Source organism: Rattus norvegicus, chromosome 3 (assembly GCF_021556685.1).
Source record: "Rattus norvegicus strain SHRSP/BbbUtx chromosome 3, alternate assembly SHRSP_T2T, whole genome shotgun sequence".
Classification (NCBI taxonomy): Eukaryota; Metazoa; Chordata; class Mammalia; order Rodentia; family Muridae; genus Rattus; species Rattus norvegicus.
Genome location: NC_141536.1, coordinates 59,011,139 through 59,017,880, shown reverse-complemented (window position 1 = coordinate 59,017,880; position 6,742 = coordinate 59,011,139).

Sequence of the window (6,742 nt, the reverse complement as noted above, 5' to 3'; positions counted from 1 at the left end):
AATATATATCTCATATCTAGGAATCTATTCCATTAGCAAAAATATGCATGTAAGGGGAGGACATGGATGTCCCCCGACAGGGGTAGGCCCTTACCTAATGTGGATAAGACCCTGAGTTAAATCCCCACAAAAAAAGAAAAAGAAACATAAAAACAAACAAAAACAGAACACACAGCGGCACACAGTAGTAGCTCTGGATACTCAGGCTGATGCAGGAGGATAAACTGAGCTCATGAGTTCAAGGACAGCCTAGGCAATATAAGAAAACCTGGTCTGTCCCCCCTATGGGGTTGCCATCCATCCCCTTCAGCCCCTTCAGTCCTTTCCCTAACTCTTCCACTGGGGTCCCTGGCTCAGTCCGAGGGTTGGCTATGAGCATCTCTATCTGTATTGGTCAGGTGCTGGCGGAACCTCTCAGGGAAGAGCTATACCAGGCTCCTGTCAGCAAGCGCTTCTTGGCATCAGCAGTAGTGTCTGGGTTTGGCGTCTGCAGATGGGATCTATAACAAACACGCTGAGGTTCCAGGCTGACGTGTAGCTGATTTCACCCCGTCAGACACACACAACCCACCTGACCTCAGCTTTTCCATATGAACATGTCTGTTCTTTCTTCACTCTTGAACCACCCTTAGCAATACAGCACGTGGGGGTGGCAGTGCATGCCTTTAACCCACTTGGGAGGCAGGTTGGAAGGCCAACCTGGTCTACAGAGCAAGTTCCAAGACAGCCAGGGCTACGCAGAGAAACCCTGTCTCAAAATAAACAAACAAACACAAAAGAGATATAACTAACAGTTATAGTGGTACACTGCACTTGGGAGGCAAAGGCAAGTAGATCTCTGTGAGTCTGAGGCTAGCCTGGCCTACATACAAAGTTCCAGGATAGTCATGGCTACATAAGAGATCTTGTGTCAAACAAACAAACAAAAAATCACAACTAAAATGAAAAAGAAAATGCCTACAAACATTAGCATGAAGATAATAATGTGTAAAGAAGTCCTGCTGGTGAGAAATAAGTCAGAACATGGGAGAGGACAAGATGTCCCCCGGAGCAGAGAGAAGAAAGCAGTACGCAGAGCTGAGAAAGCATGTACAATATAAAATCAGGGTGTGGAAAAAGAAACTCCTGAAAGGACTCCTAGGTGAGCACTAGCAGAGGGGTGACACGGACTGAAGCCAGCGGCGGGCAGTGAACTGAAAACAAGGTGGTACATGCACGGTAGCTACTGATGGTCCGCAATACTGCGCTGAAGAACAAGTAGCGAAAAATGATCCAATTCAACCAGTATTTACTGAGTCTGCCGTAGCCACCGTGGTCTCAAAGGCCTGGCAGGCTAATGAAGATGAAGGGATTGACTACAGCATAGACGTGCCTCACAACAGAAATTAGCATAAAAGTTCCAGGAGAGAAAGGAGCAGCAGAGTAGGTGGTAAGATCACCGAGTTGGGGGAACTAATGTGAGGACATGTTTATAAAAAGCACGGGGAGCTGAAGAGCGCACCGGGCGGCCGGATGCCGGGCTGACCTGGCTCACAGAAGGATAAACAGAAGTGCAGCGCTCCATTCAGCAAACTGGCAGCAACTCACAAGATAATGGGCTAGTTAAGTTTGTTGGAGGACAATTAAAACAACTCTGTCTCCGCATTCAGTCCTTTGTATAATGCTTGATTGTATTGGCATCTACGTCAAGCTTAAATTTTTTGTTTAATTTTTTTCCCGGGTGCCACGTATATTCCAATTTAATGCTACTATAGAGATTTTCTGAAATCATCTAAACTTAATGTCAAATCCCCTGATGTACCGCTTAAGTGCACCATTTAAGACAGGTTAAAACAATTTGTCTGTAAATGCACGTCTCGGCCCACTTATCAGTAAAGCGATAATTGTGAGAGCGTACTGGTCATGGCTAGCTGCCATACGAATAAATATTATTTCAAAGATGGAAATGCAATAAATCTTTTTTAAGGGCCACGTAATGAGAGACAGCAGATGCGGCTTTGTTGATACAACAGAGTCGAAGTACCTTTGCCAAATAAAACAAATCATATTTCTCTGGAAAATTTTGCACTCGGATTCTGAGTGCCATGCTGTAGAATTTATAGTTTTCTTGTAAACTGTGGGAAATCGAGAAACTCGCTCTAAAGGTCATTTATCAATTGCTCCAAATATGTGCGATACAGCAATGACTCAGACACATTTCAAACATTTGCTCCATATGGTTACACTGTAAAATTCAGTTCTCAACACCGATTGGCATCAACTGCTCAATAAGTAAAACATGACACATGGCATTAAGTCATACGGTAGAAGCAAGGACAACATTGCCTGCGATGTAATCACCATTTGCAGTTATATTCTTGGGCTGAAAATATACGCAATAGTGCCATATACAACATTAATGAGAGGTTATGACATATCGCTGGGTACTTACATACTAATCTTGTGAAAGAAAACATAGTAAAGAAATATCCTTGTGATGAACCATTTTTAATTCTGTACAGCCTGGATAGCCTGGTAGTTAGAAAGCGAACAATCCCATAAATAAACTCACTTAACTTGAGAAATGAACTCAAGTTGAGTGATTGTATTGATGGGGGATTTTATTCGGGCACCAACTTACAAAGACTGGAAATGGAAGAGACTACCTCAAAATTCCTATGGAATGTGTGCTTTTGTTTTTATCTAAGCAATGTGCATGATACAGTACATGACTAAACACAATCCAATATGATTTGTGTTGCCGTGGATCCACACAGAACAAATCTGTAAAATTACAGCATGTGAAAGCTTTAACACAGTGATATAAAATGGCTGTGGCATGGTTCATATCTTAAACTGACAGACGGATGGTGATTATTGCAAGGACAATGCCCTGCATATGTCAAACGATTTGCAAATAATTTATGTCACCTTCCGTTCCATTATTGTTTTTGCAGAGGACATAAACTGTGTCACCAATATTAAACTGTCTGCAAAAAAGAGCCGAGCTCAGCTTTCTCCTCTCTGAGAACACCGAGCCATCTGCACCCAGACAAACATGCATATGGCCATCATTTGTCCAACACCTTACACAGTATGAAGGTTTTTTACTTGAAATGCCAACCTGTGTGGCAGATGATGTATGTGTTTCCTCAGTCCTGTGATTACCAGGCCCGTGCCGCTGTGCCGCGCTCTCACCTCATCAGTTCCACAAGCCGCACTCCTAGGTGTGTGAGGCATTTGCAGCAATATGGCTTCTGACACACAGGAAGGTGGGAGCTCCGCTGTGAATATCTGACTCCAGATTTCCTTCCAATCAGGGTCAAAGTCTGACCCATAGAAATTAGCGTGGGTAGAGATTTAGGACTCAAAAACAGCAATTTGAAAACGGGAATGAATGTATTTTGATAAAGGGAGAAGTTTGTTGGCCCTGCTTGACTGCTGTGCCAAATGCCTTAGGAATGACCTGCATTTTGTTCTTCTGGAGAAGAACTCGCAGGGCGTATTTGCTATCTCCAGCCGTAAACAGAGCGGGTTACTGCTGCAACCAGCAGATGCGATTTATTCTGAGGATTTGCTATTGCTATAGACCTGGGCTCCTTCCTACACAGTGCCATGACAAGCCAGCACCTCTGTAGACCACTGCAGCTCTAGGAACACGTCAACAGTTTTCTCACATACACGTGTCACATCCTCTCCGAGATCAGGCACCCCAGACACGCACACACAAAAATAAATGTTTAAATATTTAATTCGTTCAAACTTTCCAGATTCCAAGTTTTATTTTTGCTTTTAAGGAACGTTTTCTATTCCTTTCAAACCCAGACATTGTATTCAAATAGAACACAGCATGTTTCTCCCACCTTCCCATTCTCCATCTTTATCAGGGTGGGAGAAGGAAAGACAGAGAGGAATAACTAAGAATCTTGAAGACAATCCCAACCGAATCTGTTTGGACACCAAACAACATCCAGAAAATCACTGTTCTGGGTGGAGTGTAATTTAATCAGAAGCAGATGGGTTTGTTTTACTATAAAATTCACATGGACACAAACTCCCTAGATGATGTGTGGTATTTAATTCTCATCCTCTGCCACTGAATGTATTTAGACTTTGAAAGTTTCCAAATATGGATTTTGAGGATTGGTCCAAGTCTTTAATTCAAAAGTAAGTTCTAAATCAAAGCTGGCACCTCCCGCTCTGGATGCCGACAGTGAAGGGGGCAGATGCAGACGATTTCTGGGTGTTCAACATCCTTGAATAAATGGTGGCATAGTGCCCAGCCCTGAAGAAGACACCCACAGCACTCCCGCTGGGGGACTGCTCTGGGAACACTGGGGAGTGAAAGAATGTAAGAGCCAACAGAGAGGGAAAGAGACCCGAAATGCTACCTTCAGAGCCCGATAGTCATGGCAGGTAGGATCCCACAGCAGCTTCAGCTGCCTGCACTGCGCCTACCCAAGTCTAGGCCGGTCAACTGCCAACTGTGGATGGGGAGAGGCTTTCATTGTTTAACACTGAACCCTCAAGGCTCCAAAGGATGGTTTCAGTCACACAGAGCTTTCGGTTTAAAATCAGGGGGTCAAAAACAAAAGGCACAAATGTAAAACAAGGGAGGGGGGATCTATAGGGAAGGTCGAGATAACAAGGAAGAAAAGAAGAAAGGAAATAGGAATAAACACTACACTTTACATGCACAAAGTTGTCAAAAAAAAACCTTTAAAAATAAAAACTTAAGTATTCTAAAAAGCAAACACCACACATCAGACCAGGCTTGCTTTGGAACCCACAGTCATCAAAGGTGTCTTGGTGGTGTTTCAACATGATTTCCGGAAATTAAACACACACAACTGAAAATAGCAGGCGATGGGAGGGGCTGTAGCAGGATGGTAGAGTGTCTGTCTGGCACACATGAAGCACTGAGTTCAATTAACAGCACTTTCTTTAAAAGAAGCAGTTAACAAAATTCCCATCTATATTTGCCACTTGTGAGTACCTGTTACTCTTTCAATTAATGGCAAAATGGGGAAAACGGAGCATACATATGTTAACAATAAAATTAGAAGGAAATCAAGCATGGTGGATTTTGTGAAATTAGATTTAGGAAATTTGTATGATGTGGCCAGCAACCCCCTAGGAGCTTATTCTGACAAACTCAATTTACATGTTATAAAATGAGCATTGTCAAGGCTCCATTTCCAGGCCTCTGTTCTTATGGCCTTAAATTACCAAGTACTGGTTACTGAATCTCTTATATTACACAAGATTCCTGGACAGCTTTATTGGACTGTGAAAAATCCGTGCTGATTAAAACTCTTATGGAGACTTCCTGCTGCATGTCCAACTCAACATACCCAAAACTGACCTCCTAATCTCTCAAAAATGTCCTTTGTTTTTCTAACACTCTGGACCTCATGTTTAAATCACATCCAATGAACTCTCATCTCTGTTAGCCTTTCCTTCCAAAATTTTCTCAGAACTGGCCTCTCTGTGTTCTTTTTTCTTTATATCTTCCTGATATACATTAGCTACATAAGCTTAATAAAATGACCTCTCTTTTTGTTTGTTTCTTGGTAACTGGTGGCATGCTGTACACTACTTCTTAATAGCCAGTCAAGTCCTCATATTCTTTTCTCCAATAAAAGTAACACTGGAGTTTCTGGAGCACTTCATTCTCCACAATACCCATTTGCCCTTTACACCAAGATAGTGAGGTGGATGGAATCAGTATTAAGATTTCCACTCCTTCAATGAGAAGGCTCAGCCTCCGAGAGGGACTGAGCTGTCAGACACATGTATGCTGCTACCAACTGGAGCAGGAGTCTGACTCGAGTCTTCTGATTCCGTCTTGACCAGTGCAATTTCCATGCACAGGTTTACCTAAAACAAACACGTTGCCTAAATGTCCAAATTACTCAAATACCCTCAACGTCTTTGTAATCTACTTCAAATACACACTTCTAAATTCATCTCCCATGGCCCTTTCACAGAAACTCTGTGTCAACCACATTGCTTCAGTTAGCCCTGACATTTACTGTCACTTTCTGTCACAGATCTGCAGTATCTTTATTATATCCGGACTTGGATTCCTTCAGGAATATTCCCCAGAAAAGTATAAATGGATCACATAGCAGCTCAATTTTCAGGTTTTGGAAGCACTAGTTGAGTTTTGTTAGAGGATGCTTTTCATATTTGTGGGTTCAATCTTGGCACTGTAACAGGAGACCAAATACAGATATCCTTGACGACCCTTCTACTAGAGATGCTTTTGACTTGGTATGTTAAGTCAGTTACTTTAAGTACTATATATAGTCTTCCAAGTTAATCATTGTCAAAGGAGCTTAAAATAAATTCCCTCTTTCCTGGACTATTTCAGAAGTGAAAGTCTCATTTGACACATTGTATTCTGATTAGGTATGCATGGAAACAGTATTCTTTAATTACTATTAAAGTCCACAGGAAGCAGAAATATGTTATTAATCTACATTAATTATCAGATGCATTATAAAGCTTTAACAAAATACCAAATAAAAAAGGAAGTTTATCCTCATGTATCTCTCTCTCTCTCTCTCTCTCTCTCTCTCTCTACACACACACACACACACACACACACACACACACACACACACACACACACACACAGATATACCCATAGATATACATGACATAAAAATCACAAGGTAATTTCTAGTGCAACAATGAAGTTTAGCAATTGAATAATCAGGATTATTTTCTTGTTTGAAAATACAATTTTTCAAGACCT